The sequence below is a fragment of the Peromyscus californicus genome, unplaced genomic scaffold (genome assembly GCF_007827085.1).
Source record: "Peromyscus californicus insignis strain IS unplaced genomic scaffold, ASM782708v3 Scaffold_18__1_contigs__length_77618521, whole genome shotgun sequence".
NCBI lineage: Eukaryota > Metazoa > Chordata > Mammalia > Rodentia > Cricetidae > Peromyscus > Peromyscus californicus.
In genome coordinates this window covers 45,581,447-45,608,831 of record NW_026294480.1, presented here as the reverse complement: position 1 = coordinate 45,608,831, position 27,385 = coordinate 45,581,447, and the positions used below count along the sequence as shown (strand labels likewise).

Sequence of the window (27,385 nt, the reverse complement as noted above, 5' to 3'; positions counted from 1 at the left end):
AAATGTTAATCTCTGGTCCTTGTTCAACTAGAAAATGTGATGTGCAAAAATGAAAATACTGTGTTGAAATCCATTTTTAACAATGAACATACAATAAAATGTTTTAATACACATAAACAGTATATGTTATTGATGTGACTTGTTTCTTATCCTCTGTCTTATAATGAGTTCATTTTATATATCATGATATTTGAAAATATTAGTTTTAATAATATGTCATGAATGTGTGTTAAAATTGTTTTAAACACTGCATTTATTAAATTTTATTTTTGCTTCAACATTATACCGCTCTTCTAATAACAAAATTTGTGTACATCTACTTGGAGTCCTTAAATATCAAATTTATAGAAGTAAAGCCATTTAACAAAATTATAAGTTCCAGTGCTTTATATATAAAGCAAAGTTACTTTGTTAATATGTTTAAATTGCCTAAGTCTATTCTTGAAGTTGCCTATGTGTTTGTGTACTTTATAGGCTCAAAGACAGTAGCTCAAAGAAATTAGCACCCATGTATATGGAAATGAGAGTGGTGGTTACATATAACACAAAGAATCCAACTACAATATGACCCAGCTACACCACTCCTGGGCATATCAATGAAGTAATCTAATAAGAATATCACAGAGACACTGTACAGCCATGTTCATAACCATGTGGAATTGTGGAACAAGCCTAGATGGCCATCAACAAATAAACTGATACAGAAAATATGTGCATACAGAATATTCATTCACCAAGTCTATAATTACAGGGTAGTAATTTACAGTATAGATGGAACTGCAGATCCCTAGGTTAAGAAAAATAAGGCAACTTTCTAATGCTATGATGAATGCCATGACCAAAACATGGAGAGGAAAGGGTTTATTTCAGCTTGGATTTCCAAATCATAATCCATCACCTGGAGAAGTCAGGGCATGAATTAATGCAGAAAGCATAGAGGAACACTACTTACTAGCTGGCTCTCTGCTTGCTCAGCTAGATTTCTTCTGCATCTGCCTAGGAATGGTGTCACCCACAGTGGGCTGGGCCCTCCTATGCTGATCTTCAATCAAGACAATCTCTCACAAACAAGGCCACAAATAATTTGATCTAGACAATCCCTCATTGAACTCTCCTCATCCCAAGTGACTCTATGTTGTATTAAGTTGACAATAAAAACTAACCTAGACAAGTAGGTTTGGATTTTACAATTTTACTGGGCACACTCTTCACATGTCAGGCAAATGTTTTGACAACCTGAGGAAACAACCATGATGATTCATACTTCATGGTTGAAGAAGCCCGAAGTACTAAACGATGGCCAAGGCTGCTCAGTAAGAGTCTGAAAAAAGAAAGAAAGAAAGAAAAGTATGGCAGAGTCAGAAGGACAAATGTAACACCTTCTCTAATAATTAAAATCCAGATTTCTTGAAACAAATATGATTTAAACTTATTAATATCAAATAAAATTTGTGTTCATTCTATAATATATACCCACTTATCTCTTTAAGGGTCTTATTTTCTTTAATACTAACACTTTTTTTTAAAAATTCTAACTGGCTTCCAGAGGCAACTTCAAACAACTCACCAGCCAATTCAGTAAAACGAGTCTGTATTACGTATGAGCTCAATCATTGTAATCAAACATAAAGTCACAATTGCCTATTGTGATTGACAGCACAGGACAGGAGGAAATGGAGACAACACGCAGAAGGCTCTCTGTATCACAGTTCATGCCCTTTGTCACTCGGCTGAGCTTGCTTGGTCTTCATTCTGTGCCATGAGTGGGAATTTTTCATAATGGACTGGTAAGTGAGCTGAAGCTTGGAAGAAGGGAATGAAGACTATTATCAATGGAGGGACAGCTTCATGCTCAAGTCAGAAGGCCTTTAGAAGTGCCAATGGTTCATCCTTCCTTACCAGAGGACCAGTGAGGAGAGGGAGTGTCGCCCTAGTAACAGTGAATGAGAACGACGCTTCTTATTCCAAATCACTTCAAAGATGAAAGTCACTCTAGAAACCCAGAGTCAGTTACAAGGCGCTGACCTCAAACTGCCACCTGGGGCAAGAGAAACAGGAAAGCTTAAGTACACACCCTCCAAGTTCCCCAGGGGTGTTCTTTATGCCCAAGGCATTTCGGGTGCAAACACTCCCAAAGAGCCCGTGCTGTTCTCAAAATTGCCTAGGCCTTTTCAGGGCACCGAGAAAAATACAACCGTACATAACAGATCTATTCCTCAGGTGATTTGAGTACAGTGTATTTTTAAAAATATTGTCTTTATCTCTCATGAAGAGGAGATACTATTTTTAAGACATAAAATAATCCTATATTTTACATAGAAGTTTTGTATAAAATAGTATTTGAGAGCTGAGAGTGTAACTCTCAGGAGAGTGCTTGCTTCAAATTCATGAGGCCCGAATTTCAGATTTCAGTCCCCTCTACTACCAAAGATCCATATGGTTTTGGATAAAAGCATGACCATTATTAAGCAATCATTATATATATATATAATATTTCTCTGTGTAACAGCTCTGGCTGTTCTCCTGGAACTCAATTTTTAGACCAGGCTGGCTTGGAACTAACTCAGATCTGACTATCTTTGCCTCCCAAGGACTGGAGTATGCCACCATGCCAGGCTTTAGATATATTTTTGGTGATTAGCAAAACAATATTTTAGCTAATTGGGAGATAAAACTTTTGTGGTTTTCTTTTCTTTTTTTAAAGTAGAACTAAACAGTACATTTAATTACCCAGTCAACTGACATATTAATATCATCACAGATTTTACAGTCTGCTCCAGGTCCTTATTCACTGTGAGCTGTTAGTTGTCTGTGGAAAAGAACTCAGCTGATGGCATAAATCACGCAGGCTCACATACTTCTACATAAATGCTAGCATTTTCTTCAAGGTGCCTCTAGTAGATGGCTATGTGTACCAAAATGAATTCAGAGTTCAAAGTGATTTCTTGATTTGCAGCTTCAGTGGTGAGGTCAGATGTCCAAGTTCCAATTACAAGTCACAACCATACTTGTGTGTGTGCGCATGCATGGGCATGTGTGTGAGTGTGCATGTGTGTGTGATACCCTCTAAAGCAACAGAGGGTGTCAGATCCCCAGGACTGGAATTAGAGACAGTGGTGAACCACCGTGTATACTGTGAATTTAGTCTGGGTCCTCTGCAAGATCAGTAAGTACTCTTAACCACTTAGCTACCTTTGTAGCTAGAGTTTTCCTGCCTGGCCCACAGTCAGGACAAATCTCTCTCACCTGCCAGTCCCACAGCCGCTCAGACCCGACCAAGTAAACACAGAGACTTATATTGCTTACAAATTGTATGGCCATGGCAGGCTTCTTGCTAACTGTTCTTACAGCTTAAATTAACCCATTTCCATTAATCTATACCTTGCCACATGGCTCGTGGCTTACCGGCATCTTCACATGCTGTTTGTCATCGTGGCGGCTGGCAGTGTCTCTCTGACTCAGCCTTCCACTTCCCAGCTTTATTCTCCTCCTTGTCCCACCTATACTTCCTGCCTGGCCACTGGCCAATCAGTGATTTATTTATTGACCAATCAGGGCAACGCATTTGCCATACAGAACATCCCACAGCATACCTTGTCAGTCTTAATTCTTTTTAAAAGACAAATGACATCAGAAATTTCAAATCTTGTAGCCTTTGCCTTAATGTCAATTACAAAGATGTTGTTTCATTTTTCCTAGATAAGGTATGTAATAAATGTGAAAAAAGTCAAATGAAATTTTCTTTCTTTGTTTAATTTTCTAAGTAAATTTATGGATGGACACACACACACATACACATACACACTTTGCAAATTTGTTCTCTATGATCTCCTTCCTCTTCCTAAATAGTCTGATTAATTCGAATGTTTGTTTATCTGGCGGTGTATATGTTACAGCGTTGAGACAGTGTTGAGGATAGAACTCAAAGTCCATTATTAGGGAAAATTTTCTCTTGAAGTAGAATTTTTTGATATTTAGATACCAAAAATATATTTTTCATTGCTTCCCGTGTGTGTGTGTGTGTGTGTGTGTGTGTGTGTGTGTGTGTGTGTGTGTGTGTTGTGCTTGTAAATAAATTCTGAAGTTTTGGACACATGCATTCTTGCACAGACTTACACATACATACACACACACACACACACACACACACACACACACACACACATGCAAACAGAGAGAGAGAGAAAGAGAGAGAGAGAGAGAGAGAGAGAGAGAGAGAGAGAGAATATTAAGAATATATCAGTAATAGTTTGCTGACAAGTTAAAAGTTTATCAAGATTGTTTTTCCTGTTTATTTGTTGAGGAGCAAGTGGTCGTATAACCAACCACGGCAGCAATTTTAACAATCGACAGTAACTATATTTAAACAGTGTGGTTCCTTCTTTCTATTTCTAAACATCCCTGATAGGTGACTGTAAATTCATTGATTTGGTTACCAACCCTGGGGATTTACTTATTTTTATCTAGAAATGCATTGTAAGACTTTTCTTAAGAACCAATTCCAGCATGCGTTTTTCTCCACAGTGTTACCTCCTAACAGCCACTCACAATCAGTGATATCAACTGCAGCTTTGCACTGACAGCTGAATTGAAAATAGAGGATATACAAGCTGCCAGATTCCTAGACATGGACTATATGTTTGTAAACGTAACTCAAGTCACAATCTCACAACGGTAAGATAATGAAAACACATGGCCAAGAGGAAAGAACACACAGAAAATTCATTTTTAATTTGGGTTTAAATATTAATTAGTTTGTTATGGTATTTTTCTCTAGAGTAGCAATACAGTACAATATTCAGAAATTGCCTGTTTTAACTAGTGTCCTAATATTGGATTTTAGATATATTACTTAAATTTTAGGGCCTTGTTTTCCTCATTTTTGAAAAAAAAATGAACAATGTATATATTTTTTGTAAGAAATAAGGCAATTAACTATAAGTAGTATCTTATACACATAGCAGTTATTTATATTATCTAAAAGTTTTAACTATTTAGATAATAGTTTCATAATACATAGTAATTATTTTCCAAAAATAGTTGGTTCTTTATAATCTTATGAATGTTGAGTCAAGAATTTTGTCTAGCTGTAACCACATACACACAATGTAATTTTGCAAGTACCCACCAGTCTGTGAAAAGATTTATCAGCAAATTTTATTTAATATGGGTTAATTTTATTAGGAATGTAGTGAAATTATATGGTTCAGAGAATGGCTCTAAGTCACCATAACTGACACATTGCTGACTGTTTTATAATGTAGATTTCTTCAGACTTCTCTAACTATAGGATTCCCCTAGATGAGGAGGTAGGTAGGTTTCATGGAAATACTCTGCTTACGACCACTTTAGGTTTGTTGAATAAAAATTTTGAGATGCTTAGCCTAGTATTCTGTGTTACTTTATAAGAAATATTTTTTTTTCTTTGAATGTTGTATGTTTAGGGAATCTGGGGAAAATTGAAGGGAGAAGTAAAATACAATATACTTATAGACATCAGTTAATGTGGCCATGAAAATAATTTAATGATTTATTTTAAAGCCTATAAAATAGGTGCTACAAATAGCAGAAAGGAAGTATATCTATTTTGGAAATGAGATGATCTTGTATCTAAAGGACTCCTTGGACCTAATCAGAAAACTCTTAGATTTGATGAGTACTCTCAAGCAAAGTGACAGTGCCCAATTTCAACATTCAAAAAGTCAATTGCTGTCTTGTATTACAAACACAAACCAGCCAAAAAGAAATTAAGAAAAGTGTTTTATTTGCAACAGCTTCAGGAATACACTTCAGCAAGAAGATAAAAGACCTACACAATGGAAAATTTAAGATACCTAGAAAAATTCAAAGATAACACTAGAACATATAAAGACCTCCCCAGCTCATGGATAGACAGAAGCAATACTGTGAAAACAGCTATTGTACCAAAAGGAATCTAGATTCATTACAGTCCTCCTCAGAATTCCAATGGCATTCTTTGTAGAACTGGAAAGACAATCCTGAAGTTCATATGGAAAAACAGAAGACCATGAGGAGCCAGAACAATTTTTTGTTATTATCATTTTATTTATTTTTACATCCCTATTGCAGTTTCCCCTCCCTCCTCTCCTCCCAGTCACTCCCACCACCCCCCTTGGCCCCCTCCATATACCCCTCCTTCATTCTTTATTCAGAAAAGGGCAGGCCTCCCATGCATATCAACCAAATATGGCATATCAAGTTGCAGTAAGATTAGGCACCTCCATTCCCATTAGACTGGACAAGGCAACCCGATAAGAGGAATAGGGTCCCAAATGCTGACAAAAAAATCAGAGACAGTCCCTTCTCCCACTGTTAGGAGTCTCACAAGAAGACCAAGCTACACAACTGTAACATATATGCAGAGGGCCTAGGTCAGTCTTATGCAGGCTCCCTGGTTGTCAGTTCAGTCTCTGTGAGCCCCTATGAGCCTAGGTTAGTCTATTCTGTGGGTTTTCTTGTGGTGTCCTTGACTAACCCAGGACAATTCTAAGCAGAAAGCACAATATAATCTACAATTGTCTAAAGCTCAGGGATCATCGTGGAAGAGGGGGCTCCTACAATCCACAATGATTGTAGGATCCAGAGGGACAGGGAGTTTGATGTGCTTGTGTCTCTTAGGAATGTCAGGAGCTATAACCCTGAAGACTCACCAATAAGGCTACTTCAACATGATCTGGACAGGGTAAACACCAATAGACTTACTAATAGTGTGGAAGGAGGAAAGCTCAGGAGGCCGCAAATCTACACAAAGAACTAAAGGCAACTAAGGAATGCTGAGGGAAAGAGAAATTGTCTACCCCAGGGAAGAGCATGTCAACTAGTTAACCAACCAAATGGTCAGTCTTAAAAGCATATACATTATAAGGTCTGAACAGGTTGTACTTATATACTGTGCAAGTACATTTCTATATTATATATACATAAATTATATATCTATATACTATATATTTATATATTTCGTTTATGTATCACAATATATAGCACAATGTATATGAACACATATGTAAAAAAGTGAAAAAGTCCATGAATTTGAAAGAAAGCCAGTGTCAGTTCATGGGAGGATTTGGAGGGAGAAAGGGAAAAAGGAAAGTGATGTAATTATATTATAAACTCAAAAAAAAAACATATTTAACCTACAGAAGAACCATAGTGACTAAGACAGAACAATATTGGTACAAAAGTAGACATATAGATCATTGGAATAGGGGAGAGGACAGTAAGCCTACATAGCTGAAACCACATTAAAAAAGAAGAAGAAAAGAGGCTAACAGAATATTTATGATATGAAAGCAGATGGGGAGTTAGTGATAGAGGATGGAAATTGGCTGGAGTTGGGGAAGATGGTCACCAGAAACAAAATGTGTATAAAAATCCCACATGAAAACCCATTACTTTGTATAGCAATTTTTTTTGTTGTTGTTGTTTTCGAGACAGGGTTTCTCTGTGTAGCTTTGGCACATACCCTGGAACTCACTCTGTAGCCCAGGCTAACCTCGAACTCATAGAGATCTGCCAGCCTCTGCCTCCTGCATGCTGGGATTAAAGGCGTGCACCACCACCGCCTGGCTGTATAGTAATTTAATAGCAATAATAGCACTAACATAAAGAGTCAAATCAAATCAAATCATTCTAGTACAGAACAGCTAAAAATGCGCTAATTTGGAACTCATATGCTGAGAGTTTTAGCTCTTGGTTGGCTATATTGAAATACTTATGTTTGTTAAAAAAAATCAGAATTCTTGAGATTCATAATTTATTCATTGAGTACATTTGTCCAGTTATATATCATTGTCACATTTCAAAGCTCTTATCTTATCAGAAGTTTGTGCTTTCACTTTAAATTAGTGACTGTATACAAAATATACTAACTACCTGATGTTTACAGAAACAATACAGTGTTTCAAGGATATATTTGTCTGTGTATTAAAAAAACAGCATGAACATATTGACCACACAAAGTATGAATTATTACATCCCATTATGCTAAGAATTTTTCTAAAATGGGTTATTGGCTCCCTCATCTCTCTGTCGTATCAGTATGGAATTAATATTATCTTACTGCTACAATGCCACAGAATTACAGTGCCGCTGATATGTATCAATAATTTTATACAACTAATAACAATAACACTATTTTAATCAAACACAGGAGCAAACAGTGTCATTCACCCACTTCTCTTATTGTCATTTTAGTACAACTATCGATGGCATGAGTTATTCTATGGTTCTGGTCTCACAAGTATATGTTGCAGGACATATCTAGCATGAGAGAGTTAAAGAAGGTTTTCCAGAGTTGGAGTTTAGCCTTAGTGCTTGAGTAAATCCTGTCTAGGAGATAAGAATGGAAAGGAAAATTATTAAGGTCAGGTCATGAAAAACATTCAGAGGCTCATGTCAAACTCCATCTTGTGCATGTATTTTTCTGTTTTTATAAGTCTATTTCACTTGTCTATAATGACTAGGTTATATAGAATCCAGTATGTGAGGAAATACTGAAAAATATACCCATGATATGTTAACAATTGAGATTTCAAATTAATAATTTTAACCAATACAAATTATTATGATCAAAAATCAACCTTAAATACTTCAATTAAAACTGTGCATGTGTGAGTGTGTGTGTGTGTGTGTGTGTGTGTGTGTGTGTGTGTGTGTGTGTGTGTTTAAAGACTTACATTCTTGCCGGGCGGTGGTGGCGCACGCCTTTAATCCCAGCACTCGGGAGGCAGAGCCAGGCGGATCTCTGTGAGTTCGAGGCCAGCCTGGTCTCCAAAGGGAGTTCCAGGAAAGGCACAAAGCTACACAGAGAAACCCTGTCTCGAAAAACCAAAAAAAAAAAAAAAAAAGACTTACATTCTTGTGTGTGATATTTGCAGGTGTATGCACATATGCCTGATGCACTCATTTGTGTGTGAGCAGTTGGTTAATAGTTGGCATGGATATCTTCCTCTTTTGCTCCTTACCCTATACCTTAGAAACAAGGTCTCTCACTGATGCTGGAACTTGCCATTACAGTTAGACTGACTAGATATTTAATCTTTGTTTCTATTCTCTCAGTGACATGGTCATAGACCTGGCTGTTATGTGGGTGCTGGGCATCCAGAATCACATGCCTTGCACTGCTGTAGAAAGCACATTATTCACTAAACCATTTCTCCAAATGAGATCTCATTGTTTTCTAATTTAATTCTTGTTCTTTGCAATATATTACAGTTTTTCTTTCCAAATTAAAAGAATAACTGGAGTTCTAGTATCTCTCTATATATTGTTTCCTCTTTTACTTCATGTAACCTTTTACTATCATGAATTTCCATTTCTGGCATGTACCTATTCCACATTGAAGTTGTCATGCTTATGTGGCATCTGTTGAGAAACAGACCACACCTCTGTTAGATTACACTATGTCACTTAGTTTTTTTTTTTTTTACTGTTTCTTACTGTTTAGACCTTACATATAATAATCCTGGGTAAAGAGTGTACCATGAGCATATTAATTATTTTCTACTATATCCAATTCTCCCATTTACTATCTTCTTTAATTCCTTGCACATGATAGTAGTCCTCCAGCAGAGCGAGTCAATAAGATAGAAAGTCAGGGTCCATCTCTGCTACCTTCCTGTCTGGTGTTGCAGGCACAGGTAACTCAGAGGACACCTGTTCCTAATATGTAGATTGTTTTCACCTTATAATTTAAACCTGTATTCCACAGCAGAAACAAATATAACACATCTTCAATTAATATTTTACAACAGTCAAAGCACTTGATTCTCTTATCCTGTTAGCACTGGCACTGGTGAGGACATCTTGCTCCTGTCTGTTTCTCATTTTATTTTATTCTTAAACAAGCCCGTCACTGAATCTCTTAAAGTATCTAGGGAACAATTGGTTTCCAAAAGAGCCCAGAAATAGAAGAACTTAAATCAAAACAAAACAAAGCAATTCCAAGAACGTTAAGATCATAATATTGGAATTTAAACATATTAGCAATATGTGATCTTTGTGTATATTTTAAGCTCAAAATACCTCAATGCACTTACAGGACTGGTTCTGTTTTGTTGGACATATGTATCTGTGGATATGAGTTTCTCATGGGAAAACTGTGGGAGGGTTGGGGATTTAGCTCAGTGGTAGAGCGCTTGCCTAGCAAGCGCAAGGCCCTGGGTTCGGTCCTCAGCTCCAGGGGAAAAAAAAAAAAAGAGGAAACAGTGGGAATGAATGTTACTGTGGTTCACAAATGCTGTGATGAATTTTTACATGTTAAATTGAATAATAAAAGCTGTAATAAATACTTTATGTAATGTTAAATATTAATTTTAAAATTTACAACAGAAAGGAATAAGTACTTGAGGTGACAGGAATAATAATTATCCTGGATAATATGACACAATTGTATGCTAATCCAGAATGAATACAATGTATGCTGTATTGTGTACCATTATTATGTGCTAAGTATAAACTAAAAATTAATGATTTTAAGACTTTTAATTTATTTGTAATCTAGTCACAAATTTAGACTCTGCAATTTTCTTAGCTATAAAAAATTAAAGATGCACTTGAAATATTATTAAAAGAAAATATATGTCACTATGCCATAAAACACTGCTTTATAGTATACACAGAAGGTACAACACAAATTTTAGAAAAATTCATGGGACTATAAGATGATGGCTATTGGAGAGTAAGACTAAATGGTTAAAGAGTCCAGATTAAACTTGGGAATGCTGTATGTATATGTTGAATTATCACACTGAGGCCCATTGGTACATATAATATATGCATGTTAATCAAGACAAACTAAAAAAAATGAGCCACACAGGAAAGCTGTATATATAGATTTAAAATTTCTAGAAGTCACATTTTAAAAGTTAAAAAAAACCATGAAATTGATTTTGATAATATATTTCATTTGATCCTTTATATCTAAAAGTATTATTTCAACATGTATAATAAACATCTCAGTTATCCATGAAACCTTTTATCTTCTCTTTTCATATTACCCTTTTGGCCCCAACATTTATTTCACATTTGAAGTACATTTTACTGAAGACAAGCCATATTTCAGGATTTCGATAGCCGGATTAGAGGCTATTGGACAGCAGACATTTGCACATTCTAAGTACCAAACTCCCCGGGATCAGAACAAGGAGACTTTCCTCTAAGGTTCCCCTGGTCCTTTGCTTATTAATCATTCTCCGGCCTGCTTCATCAATCCCAGCAGATTCTATTTCTTTGAAAACCCAGGCACCCAAACTCTTCTTTAGTATCTCCATGACGATCCTCAGAATGAATTTCTTTGTGAAGACAACAAAAATGTTCTGTTTCCAATACTCCCCACCAAGCCGAGTGAGTCATCAGAGTCCAAGGCTCCTGCTATCGCTACCTCTGCCTGGCAACAGCTGGCAGAGGAGCCGTTGAACTTTGCTGCCCTCGGTCCACAACCTCTAGCTGGGGTGCTCCATCAGGTGACTTACCTGATCCTGCCACAAGATGAGCAATTACATCCACCAGGCTGTGGCTGTTTCGTTCACAGCGTGACTCAGGATTGGTTGCAACTCCACTGCTTTAACAAGCACTTTCAGAAACACTGCATAAGTGCTGCTCAGAATCTGGTCCTCAACTGATCCGTGCAATTCAATCACAAACTAAGTTGCAATGCACAAGAGTTTATACGTATTAATTCCTCCACTGTCCCCTTACCTTTATGCTGGTAATGCTGGGACATGGTGTACAAAAAAAATTGCAATTATGTAATGATAAATCTAATGTGTCGATCAAAGAAAGGCAATAATGACTGCTGGACTACCATCATAGGATGTAATCTTAACTCAAGAGCAGTAAGTTCTCATTAATAGTTCAGTTATGTCAGTGGGTCCAAAACCTAACAGAAAACTGCTGAACAAGTGCTGTACAATTCTAGACAAGGGAAAACCATGCACCTAAGTCCGAATGCCATCATTCAGTGTTATTAGTTCTGTCTTGGTGGGAACTTTTCCTAACTCTCCAAATCTCCTCTGTTGTTACAGCAAAGGCAAATAAAATAGTGTTTTTAATGTGCCCAATCAGTGAACCCTGGAACCTAGTACTTAATGGAAACATGGAAGTATGAATTTTCATTTACAAAACAGTGGATGGATATTTCTTGACTGGCGCAAGTATTTTCCATTAACTTATTTGCTCTTTAATGTTTAAGGCTACTCCTTATGTGGAGAGCTGGTTTTAGGAATGGAGATTCAAGATTGAACAAACTGGACCCAGTCTCTGCTATTCTAAGTCACAGTACAATAAGGGATATAGAAAATCCCTTAAATAAGCATGGCTAGGGTGCTTTGATGGAGGCTGTCCAGTGTATACAAATTTCTAAACAGTCTTATTAAATAAGAAACACAGAGCCAAATACAGAGGTAATAGCCAAAGAGATCAGAGCAATAGTCACCACTAGCTTTAGCTTACCATCAGCAGTAGCTTCAACAGAGAGAGCTTCTTCCCATCTAACCCATATTTTTATTACCTTCCTGTTATGCCTTCTCATTGGCTCTAAGCCCAGCCACATGACTTCCTTGTCACTGCCTGTCTAAACAGACCTCCAGGTCTCTATGGTTGGTACTGGGATTAAAGGCTCGTGTCACCACGCTTGGCTGTGTCCTTGACCACACAGAGACTCTGCCTGCCATGTGATTGGATTAAGGGCATGGGCAACCACCACCTGACTTCTGTTTATGGCTCACTGACTGCTGATCTCCAGGCAAACTTTATTTATTAACATACAAATAAAATATATTTCAGCACAAATAAAATATCACACAGTCGAGAGACCATGGAAGAACATCAACCTAGACTCTTAAAATGGAAGCAAGGTCAAAAAAGCTCTCTGGTAAAAGTGGTAATAAGCACAAACCTATGGACAGATAGAACAATCATGACACAGAGAAGATGGATCCATATTCTAGAAAAGATGGTACATACTCCAGAGATTAATGAACAGAACTCAAGAAGCTGAAGGAAAAAGCTCAGAGTCAAGTGGACGCAGTTTGTTTATAAAAATAAGCAATTCATCTGTTTTTTAAAAAGCAAGTTTTGAATCCTTGTCTTTGGAGTGACTTCCATTTCTCTTTGCTTCCAGGGGCTCTGATATTGAGGTTCCTTTTCTCTTTGGGATTACCATGAACACTCAGGTTTTCTAGAGCCCAACTAACAAGATTTCTTTCTAATGAGTCCATGGAACAGTTCTGGTTTCATTTACGTGTACAAGTTCATGACAGCCTTTCCTATAGATTATTCCTGGCCATTCCCACCTACCTGTGGCCAATGTCAAATAATCTCTCGTGAGCAACTTCTCGTGGGTAAGCTTTCCAAGTTCTGACTTGAATGTGATCAGTCCTGTCTCATCAGGGAGTGTCTGGAAGATGGCCAATTGAAACCTGTTCAGTCAGACACAGGGAGGAACATCTCATAGCAGTTAGTTGTCATGGTAGCATGAATGATCAAAATTTATGACCTAGTAGGATTTTCCATTCGTTCAAAAGTGTTTGGAGTGGATATATTTCATAGCATGGAAATTTCATAGCATAGAAAGTGTATGATTTCGAACAAGTCTGCATTTGCTTATAGGGAGAGGAGGCGATATATGTAGGCTATAGACCTTTACACAGTTTACATTTTTTTGTATCAAGTATCTTCTGGGCAGTGTTCAACTTTATTTAGTACTAAGGCCCTTAAAATGAACTAAAGTCATTTTATCTCAACATATAAAATGCCAGTGTATATCTTCCTTTATGTTTGATTTAATTGTGAGTCATAATAGTCATCACTGAGCTACCAAGGATTGGCAAAATTATTTTGGGGACTATGAGTGATACAGACTAAGAGCAGATACTCCACTGGGATGTGCAAAAATTCACATTAAATAGCAGCAAAATTTGTCAAGGATGAAATGAGAACATATGAGAACATAAAGCCTAGAAATTTACCCTGTTCAATTCTGCAGTCAATGTCTATGTCTTTTTTTTTCTTATCTTTAAAAATTATTTATGTGTTTTTGCATTTTTTAGAAATTTACTTATTTAATTTTCTTCACCTGAACAATTTCACTTATAAGTACTTTCTTCTTCAGATCTGCACTAGAAGTACTTTCTTCAGTCTTTCCTAGTCCTCTTTCCTTTTTGCAAGATTTATATTTTTTATTTTTATTCATGCATATGCATGTGTTTCTGATGGGGTATGAGTACATTCTTGTGTTTCTGTGTGGGGAATGTGTGCACATGCATGTGCTTCTGTGGGGCCAGTGTATATACACATGTGTACAAGTTTCCTTGGAGAATAGATGAGGTTTTCAGATCTCCTGGATTGGGAGTTGCAGGCTTCTGTGAGCTGCCTGACCTAGTTGTTGGCACTGAATTCAGGTCCTAATTTATTTATATTTACTTATTTATTTATTTATTTATTTATTTATTTATTTATTTATTTATTTAGTGTGTGTGTGTGTGTGTGTGTGTGTGTGTGTGTGTGTGTGTGTGTGTGTGTGTGTGTGTGTGTTCACTATTTTGGTGATAAAGCACTACTGCTGAAGGATTGGGGAGGAAAGGGCTTATGTCATTATATAACTTTTAAGTCCATAACTGAGGAAAGTCAGGGTAGGAAACCAGCAAAGAAAGCTGCTAAATGTCTGGCTCCCCATGTTTTGCTTAGTCTGCTTTCTTATATCATTCAGTACTATCTAGGACCTGTCATCTATGGGTGGCACCACCTACAGTGAGCTGCGCCCTCCCACATCGATCATGAATCAAGAAAAGGCCCCACAAACTACCCTCTAAGACAATCTGGTGGGGGCATTTTCTCAGTTGGTTCCACTTTCAAAATGACTTTGGCCTGTGTCAACTTGACATAAAACCTAGCCATCACAGTGTGCACGTATGGATGCATGTGTGCATGTTACAAGTTGGGAGTACATTCTGTTTCTTTGTTTTCACATTTTTAGAACAGAAAATGTTCCTTAAGTCGTGCTGACTGCATATGTACTCTTAAATACTATTGTTCAACAGTGTAATAGCTTGTAGGAAATGCAAATTTATTTCCCCTATTTTCTTTAGTATCAAAAAATAGCGATATTTGCCAATAGCAGTTATATATCAGATGGAATTTGATAGGTTAATAATGTGACATCCCCTCTTTGGGCATTAGAAGAGTAGGGGAGACAGGCAAATTATCACCCTGTTTACTTGGAAATATAAGCTAAGATCTTTGGGGAAAACCTTCCATCTGTGTCCACATCATTCCTGTTTTCAAACTTCATCTACACTATCCTTTTTCCCCTCTTTTTATTCCTTGTTTCCTTCATCACCCACCTCCCTTCTGTCCTCTCCTTTAACTTCTTTCAACAATGTCTCACATATTCAGCCTGGCCTCAAACTCCTTATGTGATAGAGGGTGACCTTGAACTTGTGATCCTCCATCTACCAACTCCCCAGTGCTAGGATTACATGCATGTTCCTCCACTCCTAGATTGGGCAAGGCTGAGGACTGAATGTATGCATGCTAGACAAGTACTCTACCAAATGAGTTACAATTAAGCCCTCTTAATTTGCTTAAGTCCTCTTAAGATGCTTATGTTAAAGGACTTGTCAATGAGATAAAATTTACCCAGGTATATAACTTGTTCATTTTCTTTTGTTAAGAGTCTTTTTGCCTTTGTCAAAGAATAGACAGCAGAGACAAGACCAGTGTATAAAACTGATTACCGGCAAGAATTTCTTCCTAGTTGAAGCCAATGGCAACTTTCTTCTTGAACAGGCTTTGATTTTCTGTAATTGCCCTGTGCATCTTGGGTTCACCAATTCAGCTTGATTGTTCTGACTGAGTCATGGTTTCCTGTCTTTAAATCCTGACTCACTGTTTCAATGTGTTCCAGGGAAAGTCAGATAGCTTCCAAAACCTTCTTATGTCTATGAATTATACTTAACAATGACTCTGACTTTACTTTCGTTATGGGTACTGTGAAATGACTAGCATATAGTGTGTCACAGCTATGAGGAACACTTCCATGATTGCTACTATGATTAGCATTTTTCTTATTTTTTTTTATACCTGGTACCTACACCAATATGATTCTCCAAGCCTGAAGAATCCACACAGGTCATTTAATCAAACTCTTCTATTTTCTACTTGAAATATTTAAATTTTGTCTATAATATTCCTGAAATAATTATACAATGTAGTTTCTGTCACATGTCATGTCTCACCAGCACTAGAGATTCTCAGTTCTTGGGAAAGCACATCTTAACTTTGGAGTGCTCTGATTGCTAAAAAGGATGGATGTTTGACTGATTGTGTGTGGGTGGGGGTGCACACATGCAAACACATAGACTTGTGCATTCTGCACATTGCTTTTGTACCCTTCATTATTTGTTTTTAGTCCAGCCACATTACAGGAATTCTCCTTTGTTCTCCTAACTGTCCTCAACTTAGGGAAAGATGTCAGTTATTCTGCTTCTGGCTCTAAGTTATCAATTTTGTCTCATTTGATCACTATTCTTAGACATGACCCAAGATGTCAATATATTTTTAAAGTATGTGTTCTTAGGACATGATAAGTAGTCTAGAGTGGTCACTAAATACAAGAGTTTATTTGCTATTTTGGAATCCACTACTGTTGTTGATTGCTACCAGAAGCATAGTACACTAAAATCTCCATTTGTCCACTTTATGTCTGCAGAGTTATATATATTGTTTGCCAATCCAATTTAAGGTTAAAAGTTGGATCAAAAACCAAAGTTAATGGACCTTCTCGTTCAACCTAATTTGAAGCGTATGACTAGATATGATTGAGGATAGAGTCTTAGAAAATATCATCCTCCATACTGAGAATGACTGCAAATAGCACTATTTCAGTATGGTTCTACTTTCAACCAATTAAGTGTCCTGTCATCACGACCACAAAATAGCTTGTGACTGAGAAGAGAGCTTCAGAGATATTCCAAAATATACTGCAAGAATTCTGATACAGTTAATCTGCAGAAATCTCCTGATCTACTCAGATAATGGTTATATAAGTGGAATATACTCCCCTTCACTTCTTTCACTTCTTTACTGTTCACTAACTCTGGGCGTCTTGCTTCCTCTCACTGCCTAAAAAAAGATTATTTCAAAACCCAATACTTAGTTTCTCTCAGTACTGATTGTAAAGTAACGTATCTGTAATTCAAGAGGTGTTTTAAGAAAGTTAAAATTATTTTTAAGTCTCAACAAAAGTAAGCCATGTTCTTTTGATACCCAGTTAAATGATTGGTACGATCACAGTACACAAAATCATGTAAATAATATTTTACTGCTTATGACTGAATATGATTTTATGCTTCCATGTTAAAAGGTCACATTGTTTTTTAATGGAAAATGGTATATAGGTACATGCAACTATTTAAATCAGCTACTTTATTTGGACCTAGCTGTAAGGTTAAGATAATTAGCCGGGCGGTGGTGGCGCACGCCTTTAATCCCAGCACTCGGGAGGCAGAGCCAGGCGGATCTCTGTGAGTTCGAGGCCAGCCTGGGCTACCAAGTGAGTTCCAGGAGAGGCGCAAAGCTACACAGAGAAACCCTGTCTCGAAAAAACAAAAAAAACAAAACAAAAAAAAAAAAAAGATAATTAATAAACATTTTCATATCACTTTAGTTTTGGCAGTTTTTGTGTATATAATTTATGTTGTCCCAGCATTGTGAGCATTGATCTCACTGAAAAGACAAGAAATACTCTCTTTGAACCTAATTTACAGTTATTAAAATGAGAATATGTTAAATAGGAGAGTGCATGCAAAGCCTCAGACAAAGCCTGTTAGACTTTTGAATAAAATACAAAATCTAGACAGTAATTTCCATGTGAATTTGTTCTAGGAATTGTGTTAAAATGATAAGAAATGAAAAACATCTTACTACATTTACATGGAGATATTGTTAATTTACTTGATCAACAGACATTTATTACACACACCAACTACTACATACAGTGCAGATACTTCATTTAAAAAATCAAGAAGGTATGGACTGCAGATCTCTGGGAACATAGCACCTGAGCATAATGGGAATAAGAAAGAACAGAGTTGAGAAAGGAAATTCTAGGAAAATAACACTGCACGTAGAGAAGCATTGATGCACAATGCTACCACTGTGCTAGGAAACTCCAATCACTTAGGTATTACCAGAGTGCAGCAGTGTAGGGTGTTTGTATGATGCATGGAGAGGAACAAAGTGCAGTGTGAGAAATGCATCGAGATGATTCTCTCCTGCCTGATGCTATTTCATCTCTGTAAGATTTGAAAGGAGAATGACATGATAAGATGGATGTTTGTCAACAACTGTATGATATTACTAAGGAAATTTGGGATATATCTGAGAAAGAAAACTCTAAAGTGGTTCAACTACACAGGCTCAGTCTTTATGGCTTAGTATGAATATTATATAAATTTATTCACAGTGACAGACAAATTGCAAGGTCAACGGGTTTTCTAAGCAGCAGATGTAAAGCTAAAAGCTCAGCAGAATATTATATCATCTGTGTATACAATGAGACAGAGTTGTAAAGATTCATGTTTTGCTTTCTTCTGTGGTGACATCATCAAATGATATACTGTAAAAATCACGTAACTCCTCCAACTGTTTGGGTGATCACCACATGGTGGGAATTTTTATCAGTTTCTTTTTCCTCCCCAAGGTTAGAAAACACATCTATAAGCAGAAGACAGCTGTGCTTAGTGATTTCTCAAATACTGGCAAAAAAATATTTTCTATAGAAAAAGAATTAGTTATTTTTTAAGGCATTCAATTTGTTTTCATTAAACCAAACAAACTCATTCTTCTAGTACACTTAACTAAGCAAATGCCTCCTGAGAAGTCAAATGAATCTTCTAAATCAGCAAACCAGAGATTATGCGTCATCCTAAAAGGCATCTGCACCTATACTAATTAATCTCAGGAACTCACACTTTGTCAATGGTCCAAATAATATGAAGTTTTTGATCTATATCTGGAAGATGCTAGCTGTTCCTCTCATCATCATTATTACTCATGATTTTCAGATACACAAAATGAGCCGTATATGGCACCTAAGCCAGTTCTCAAACTCAGGACTGTGCTATAAACACTATGTTGCTTTGACTACAGGGTCAGGTGTCTCAAGGCTCCTGGTTACAGTGATTGACAGGCTTGTAGATGACATAGTACAGCCTCTGGGGACCCTGTATGGGGTTGTAGTTTACTTTCTCCACAACATCGAGTTATCCAGTCAAGCGCCAAGCTGCTGTGCCTTTATCATTTCAACACTTCTTATGGTCAACATTGTAATTCACTTCTGGCACTGATTAGAATAAGAAACAGTTGTTGCCACCATTATTAGTGTAAATAATTGTTACGGTGGTCAGTGCTGCCATTGCAGGGTCTCAACTCTATCATTCACTCCACAAATTGATTACTTTCCTGCTGTTGAAGCTTCTGTCTGTTTAAATTCTACACTAACTCATGCAAAGTTCCAAGTCATCTCAGACGAATAATATCACCACTTGTGGAATACAGTCTCTGTTTTTCTCATCAGCTCAGAATTTTATTTGTAGTTATTGGGAATAATAGGACAGCTTGATATTCAGGTTATTATGGAAGACTACTTTTTGAAACCTGACAGGATTTCTAGGTTATACAACAAGTGTGTATGTGTGTGTATGTATGTGTCTGTCTGTCTGCCTGTGTTTATGTATGTATACTTGTGTGCACATGCACAAGTTTATGTAGTAAATGATAGGCATACTAATACGGGAATGAGGAGAAGTCAGAGATTTTTCTTTTTTTAAGTATGTTTTATTGAAATAGATTACACCACTTTCTCTTCTTTTCTTCCCTCCAGTCCCTCTTAGATACCCTCTCTTACATCCCTCTCATGACCCCATTCTCAATTGATAGCCTCTTATTCTTTGATTACTACTTTACATATGTATATATTCACATAAATACAATGTGCTGAGTCCAGTTTTGTTGTTTGTGTGTTTACGGTTTCAGGCCTGGCCACTCTGCATTGGGCAACTCTTCAGGTTAAAATTTATTACATTGATTGAATACAAGGAAACACCACCCACCTTAATTTGTATGCATCATTTATCACAATATATTTGTCAATAGTTTATAAAACAATTCCCGTGATTCTAAAATGATGTAAGGCTAAGTCTGAAATAGTTTATTCATAAAATCTCAGGAAAGGATAGGAACATGAGGGGCATTTGAAAGTGGAGATACATGATGGAATTTCTTTTTTTTTTTTGGCTAATTTCAGAGATAAAACATTATGTATATCTCTCCTAATAAATATGACTAGGAATATGTTATGTCATGCTCCAATTACAAAATTCTGTGGATTGCAATAGGAGGGACCATTGAAAAACATAGTTGAAAAATAGACAAGATACTAGCAGACTTACAAGTCAGGAATTCCTTGTATTGTGTATATTGTCCCTGACAACATAGAAAGACAAGTAATAGAAATGTGTTTATCATCTCTTTAATGTAGAATGTTGGATCTATTGAATCCAAAAAGGGGCATGGAAGTAGATCCAGTAGAGATATGTCATTCAATTTGAACTTCAGTTTTCATCAGTCAGCATTTTGGTGAGTGAAACTTGAAACTTAACTTACAAACTACACTGTAGCTGTACTGTCAAGTTGCTTCATTCTATTTACTTACTCCTCTTGCCAGACATGTCCTCACACCTGTTCCTCACCACGACATCCCTTTAATTCAAAATTTATGTGACTTAAGTTCTCTTTCCATCAGGTGAGATTTTCAGGTGGCAATGGAGATGCATGATCTTCATTAATATTTCAATTCCTCGACTACATATTTACTTCAATTATTTAATATTCTCAGAAACTATTGTATAAGGCAAATGACTTTTGATGAGGGAACAAATACAGGCAAATGGAGTACTTCTAAAAATGGAGCTAAATTTGTAATAAAGAGAAAAGAAATAGAAGCAGAGGAAAAATATTATTTCATGGAATTCATGGTACTCAAATTAAGTTCTGCTCAGCAGCTTGCTCAAAATTAACTTTAAGAATGTTCCTATGGCAAGCTGTAGAACTTGGAAAAATTTTTGATTTTATAAGAAGTTTAGAGCCATGCATGATGTTCTAATGCTTTTGGGGGTTTGTCCCTAATGTACTTTGTATGGTTATAGCTTGTTTCTCTTAAGATACAGACTTTTTCATGAACTAATATTGGACTGTGAAATTAGAGATTCTTTGAATAAGGAAGGTACAACCACTGAGAAATTCTTAATAACCTCAAGTTTTGTGAATCAGCATGTAAACAGAGTTGACATTCTCTAATCTGAGAATATATATCATTTTAAGTGTATTGAGACTGTCATTAATTAAACACTTCTTCACTGAAAAAAAAGATTAATTCAAAATTCTCAATATTACACACAATTTGTCAATCTTATACTCTACAAGACATGTCACACAGAACAATGTATTTTTGAGGGAGCAATTTCGTGTCATCACAGCTTTAAATATAACTCACAGAGACGCCCTGCTATCAACAGTGTTTCCAGTGGCCCTCTTCTATCTTCCTGAGACTTAAATCACTCTGAGAAAGCAAATCCCCATCGTGGCATGCCATTACAACACCGGGTGATAACAAAACTGCTCCAGTAGAAAAAGCTCAAAGTTTAAACTATTTTTGGTCTGATTATTTCCCACTCCATTGTCAAATGGGAGCTAAAATAACTAACTAATTCCAGGAGAAGGACTGCATCATTTTAGGTCAAATTAGACCAGAGCATTCATGTTCCATATTAAAAGTTAAAAGAAAGGGATATTTAGTTTTTCTCAGAGTGTTTTAAGCAATTTCTGCTCTCCCCTCACACAATATATATATTTTTTGATGAGAGGTCTTTGAAGCCTCTATTTTTGTTATAAGCAGATTGGTAGCCTGCATGCATTTTTGCCTTTTGTCTCCTCCCTCAGCTGGTTTAGATGAATGGTGTACTGGGACTAGGTATGGTCTGTAGGTATCACAGCGTGTGTGGGACCATGCAATTTTAAATAGCTAAAATATTCAGTAAGAAATAGGAGATGAGGAAAAGTGTTTTTTCAAAGTATATTTAATTAAAAGCTACTCAATTCTTAATGTCTGGTTTTGAGTTTGACATAAGTATTACTTCTTCCATCTTATACTCTTGCCATATTCAAGAATATTTCTCATGGCTGGTAGCTGGTTGATAACTCCAGCTATTATTCATGTATGGGGCAAGGTACAAGGACAGTGACATGTTTTCATGGGCACAGCAAGGGACTTTCAAAAAGGACAGTGCTAATGATGAGGTGGTGAGCTAGTGTGTGAGGAAAATACTTTTCAAGCCTTTACTATCTTAAGCATGCATGTTTCTAGATATTTTCAAATATAGATAAAGGAACATTGAAAATTTCTTTAAATTTTCCAAGTTTAAGGATAAAAAAATGCTTTCAACTCTTATACCGTCCATTTCTTGTGCTTCTTAAATCCAAAGCTGTAGTTGTATTGGCTTGGATGGTTGTGTTCTTAGATACATGGACAGTGATAATTCTCTGTTAAAAACCTTTGGCCTGGATGGAATATCAGGAACCTATGTGTTTCACATTCTTAACACTTTATTCTCAGACCAGTAAATAAGGCTCATAATATCTTTTCTCCTAGCTACAGAAACCCTGGTCATAGAAATGTTTTATGATACATACTTTACAAAATAATTACATAAAAGTATGATAAATTGTTAGTACATTCCACCCAAATATAATTTAATCTCTTTAAAATTAACTGTGACAGAACATTCAATAAGATAGAAAAGACTACCAAATTTGAAGTCAACATTAAGAAAAATGACTAATTTGCGCAGTTGTACTTTGCTGGTATTTTAAAAGCCAGAGGATCTAAGAATACACACATTTGCTTATCTCAGGAAGACATAATCACACTGTCATCCATTTTTGAACCACAAAAGATGGATAGTATAACATGTGTTTAAAATGGATTCATTCATTATTGAAATAGATAAGTGTTTCATCAGGTATATACAGCAGATAGCATTTATCTTTCCTCATAGAGGGAAAAGATTAAAGTAATTCTTCTGCACATATTGGGAAGAATACAGCTTGCTGTATTGCAGCTTTCATAATGTGACACTGGGTAATGCACATTGCCACAGAGAGTGAAGTTTTACAAACACATGATCAGCTGGAGCGACCGAACTGAAGAGGCAAGAAAACCATTCATTTTGAACATAAGCACTACATGTTATTTTTCATGTCTCTCATGAGCACAAATTCACCAGAGTCACCAAAATTTTAGATATTTTAGTTTGCCTTATGTATGTTTTAGAAACTCCTTCATGTACCAGACACTGCGGATTGTCAGGGACAGTCAGGGAGTAGGTGTGGTAGCTCTGATGGCCATGGTAGGGAGCGATTGGAGGGCATGAATCACAAACAGGGCTGTCTTCCACACCTTACCAATGCTTTCTCTGTATGGGGCTATGACTCTCATGTTCCCGAGCATTTAACTGTGGTTATTGAGATCATTATTTCATTTTTCTTTGGAAAATACTTGTGTTTTTTTCTTATATTCATGCTTTTAAAGGTACCTTGAAGGAAAACGATGAACATATATTAATAATAATGCAAATTATATGAAGAATAATAAATATGCATAGTCAGAAATAATGAATTTTAGGAAAAATAAACCTCCAAATAAAATAGAAGTCTAATCTGGATTTTATTTAACACAAAGACATTCATAGTATTTATAATTCCATGCCTTCTTTCTCACAGGAGTTGATGGGTAAACCTGCCTCTTAATTGCTTCATAGTTTATTTACACTGTTGAGGTGCACTCAGATCACATGACACCACATTTTCCCCACCCCCTTTTAAATGCTGTTACTTTGGAATTGAGAATACTTTATAATGCTTACTACTAATTGAAAACCAAGCATTTGCATACAGGAATTCCATTTAGGTCCTTTGAATTTTGGTTTTCATAATACATTACAAAACATTTCTTAAGATTGTGCCATGTGCTAACAGTGAAAGATCCTATTATACTGATGTTCACAGGCATGCCCCCGTGACACTAAAAGACGTGATTTTCTTTGCCTATTAGTTTGTAAATACCCGATAGGTGATGCATTTTTGTGCTTGTTGCATTGATCTCATGGTTAAATTTATAGTTAGCAACTCTCTGTAATCAAGCAAGTTCTTTTAAGCTTAATATATATTGTGATATTTATCATGTCAAAGATTTTACATTATAACTCCTTGATTAGGTTATATTCTCCTCCCATATTCAATTCTCCAAGTAATGTATTGTTTCTTATGGTAGATACACATGAAATAACTCACTTGCTAGCAAAGTACTTAAGTGCACTTTGCCATCCTGAGTGAAACAAATGTGCATGAAAATTAAAAGAAAAATACCAGAAGTCAAAACAGTGAGAGTCCTGTGTTTGATTTTAACTGCACTCTACTGGTGGCATTCAAATTTGGCCTTTTGAAGAATTGTCAGTTCATTTGAGGATTTAAATAAACATTGCTAAGGGGCTCTAGGAAAACTTAACTGGCAAGAATGCTCAGAGCAGGAATCAGGACAAATCTCACTCTTTGGAGAACACCTTCTTTTCTACAAAGATTGTGCTGGCATTGCCTACTCCTAAAGATCCTTAAGGCATTTAGCTGTAAAAAAATTTAAATAAATGAAATGAAAAACAAAAAGAATGCTAATAGTTTGCTTATTCTTATAAGGTCGAGAAAATGTTTTTTAAGAAGTGTATATTAAAGTTATAGGATTTTAGGTATATAGCTTTTATTCAAAATTTCATCACAATTATTCAATAATACAATTTTTGAACTGTTCTGGCAATACCAGATATATTTGAGTCAATTCAACACCCCTTATTTAAACTGAAATTTTTCATGACTTCCCATGTGTAATAGCTTTGTCCATTGCTGAATTTAAGTTTAACTGAAAATGTCAAAAGCTAATTTTGTGCAAATATTTTTCATGTCAGATCATTTAACCACAACCTTTATGCTAAACAACAAATACAAAATATAAAGCTTAAATTCAGATTATCGATTAATCTTTCTAAAATACTGATTACATATAATTTCTCCCAAGCATAACATTAAGTAAAATTATTTTATCATTGCGTACTTAACAAAACACTTATCACAGATTCTGTAGCTAATACACATACAGCTGTGAAGATTTATGAGACGTGGAGTTATTTTCTTGATTAAAATGCATGTTTTACCCAAGCAAGTATATGCTTTCACTCTAAAAGCATAAACAGCACACGAGCACTAACTGTTAGCTGAGCTTGCAGCAGGATTGAGTGACAGCAGTTTCTGTGCATCTTTCTCCGAATCTCGTTTCTCATGCCTCACTCCAGATCAGCACTGACACATTCCCCTATGCAAATGAACATCTAATTAGAGACACCTCCCAGTCACTCAGTCACTTTCTTATCACCAGTTGTATTACCTGGCAAGCCCTTTCTCTGGAGTCTTGGCCCACCAAGAACCTTCATTCACTTTCTCTTCTCCTCTGCGAAGTGAACTGATCCAGCATAATCCCTGGAATAATGTAGTTTCTCTTGCCGAAGAGCAGCTTCCCTCTCCCCATTTTACATGAAGCTAATGGAGCCAGTAGGTATCCTATTGATCTTTTCTCTCTATGGTTTCCACAGGATTTGACGGACTTCCTTACAGGTTAAACATCCAGGCTTTCTGAAGTGGCTATAAAGCTTTGTTTTTGATTTTTCTAACTTTTTTTTTTTGAAACCCTTGCTCATCTGTAATCTTTAAAAGCTCAGTGGATGCCATGCAGAGCAAAGCCTCATTTCTTTGCAGAAATAATCTAGACACTGTCTAGTGTTGAGTACAGTTGTCTGATTCAAATCTTCTGTTACAAAGCAGATGCCATCTAGCTAGATGTCATGAGAAGAGCCTAACAATGACAATTCACTTATCCCTTAGAAAGAATCAATTCTCCCACAATGCATCTGTCAGAGAACTCTCACTCAGTAAAAGCAATTTTTCTCGCTGTCTGACACTGTAATTGCTCTTAAATTTTCAATGAACGTTTTACAAGGACTTCCCTGAACCATGATGAAAAACTTAACTTTTTTCTAAAAATGAGAGGCTGACAGGATGAAAGAGGTCTTTCTCTTTAAAGCCTTGCTTGCTTGAGTAGGAATTCTTTCATATCATCAACAAGCTGTTGAATAGAGGATAGATTACTTTCCATTTATTTCATCAATCAGATTAAAGGCTCTCCTTCACAATGCCCTTTAAACAAGAGCTGTTTATGATGTCCTCCCAGGTTTGACTTTAATGTAGTTTTAAATCACCATGAACAGTGGCATCAGTAAATAATATAAATATGACGACTATCGGACAACATTTAAGTATTGCATGTATTTTGGTTATTATCTTTATTCTTGCCCTTAAAGAGAGGTGAGGAACAGAAGAAAAACAGCTATAGATTTTCTGCTGTTTAGGTTGAACAACAACAACAACAACAACAACAAATCAACACAATTTCCCTTTACAGACCAGTAGACAGAAATACCCAGCATGACAGCATTTTCCCCAATTTAGACCAAGGATGTTGAGAAAAAGTAAAAAAGAAGCAAGTAGGTATTTTTCATTACTATGCACACCTACCATAATTTAAAAAAGAAGCCTGCAATGATACATTTAGTTAAATTTGGATGCTGAGACTATAGCTACTTTAAATAAATTCCTATTTTTAAGACATTTCTAAAAATAAAACACAGCAAAGGTTGTTCATTCATCTTATTACTAATACAATGAATAGTCTTTTCATCACTGGAGGTGTGTATGTCAAATAGCTTAGCATGGTTTTTTTAATATGTATGTGTTTGAATGTGTGTCTATAAGTAAATAACTGAAAAGTTAGATACACTCAGCATCCTTGGGTGAACAAGAGAACTCAAACTCACCTGCACTCAATCTATTTAAGATGCATGGCTATATCACAACTATTTTAAATCTGGTATAATTTAAACTTCGAGCTCTATAAAAATGAGAGAGACATTTTACTCAAGCTATAGAATCATTTTTTAAGTATTAAACTGTGGGTAGGAATTCTGTTACCCCGCATCCTGTCTCCTTCTCTGTTCATCAGAACCTGGACTATGGCCATGCTGCTTTCCATCTTCATCTGGAGTCTCTTCAGGGATCAATCTTATTCTGCTCCTAGACAGCATGCATGTTTTCACACAATTCTAGTTGATAGCTACGTTTTGGATGATCCCACATCTTCATTCTGTGA

The 27,385-nt window shown here is 36.2% G+C and overlaps 1 long non-coding RNA gene across 1 annotated transcript; it reads right to left on the bottom strand.

The window, feature by feature from the left end:
• Window positions 1–237: 237 nt before the first annotated feature.
• On the bottom strand, window positions 238–26,036 carry LOC128113550 (uncharacterized). Its single transcript, XR_008219529.1, has 3 exons — window positions 25,571–26,036; window positions 13,318–13,439; window positions 238–1,321 (listed from the first exon to the last, which is right to left on the bottom strand). It is a non-coding gene; the product is annotated as an uncharacterized LOC128113550 (long non-coding RNA).
• Window positions 26,037–27,385: the final 1,349 nt, after the last annotated feature.